We start from the raw sequence: 623 nt of genomic DNA, 5'->3' as shown, positions 1-623 counted from the left end.
CTGCTGTGCCTTCTCTCCTGTGGCTTGTTTCTTTAAACACAAATCCACACCTACACTTAGCTGTGTTTAAATGGACACAGTGGGGAACTTCGTAATTGTGTTTATGTTTTATAGTTTACTGTAAATTCAGAGTTGAGCATGATATTGGATTGCTGGAGAAACCCCCATGCCTGCATGTTCTGGTCCCACAACTCCAAATAGTTTGGTGGTGCTATGATGCTATTCCTCAAGAAAAGTAACAATTCATATTTTTACCCCATTTTCTGTCTTTTTTTTTTTTTTTTTTTCCTACTCATGAGGAACTTTCCAGCCTAGTCTGGAAGTACTCTAAGGAGTAGAGCTTTGCTTGAGTAGCAGTCCCCGTCACCACCACTGTGACTGTCCCCTCCAGAGCCCAATGTTTGGGCAAGCAGAAGCGTAGGAATTACTTAACTTCAGAGCACAAAGGAAGCACATTAGGAACCGATCTCTGGGTGTTTGGTTGTAGCCCAGGATGTGACAGACTGTCTGACCAAATTGGTTATGAACGAAAACATGTGCCTCAGCCCCATAATGCTTTTCTGTATCGAGGAAGGTCCTTGCAATAGATGCCCTACAAGCAATGCTGCTGCGTCCTGGTTTTC

This window comes from Mycteria americana, chromosome 1, assembly GCF_035582795.1.
Source record: "Mycteria americana isolate JAX WOST 10 ecotype Jacksonville Zoo and Gardens chromosome 1, USCA_MyAme_1.0, whole genome shotgun sequence".
NCBI classification, from domain to species: domain Eukaryota; kingdom Metazoa; phylum Chordata; class Aves; order Ciconiiformes; family Ciconiidae; genus Mycteria; species Mycteria americana.
The sequence above is the reverse complement of the archived record's forward strand: the minus strand, read 5'-3'. Positions refer to the sequence as shown.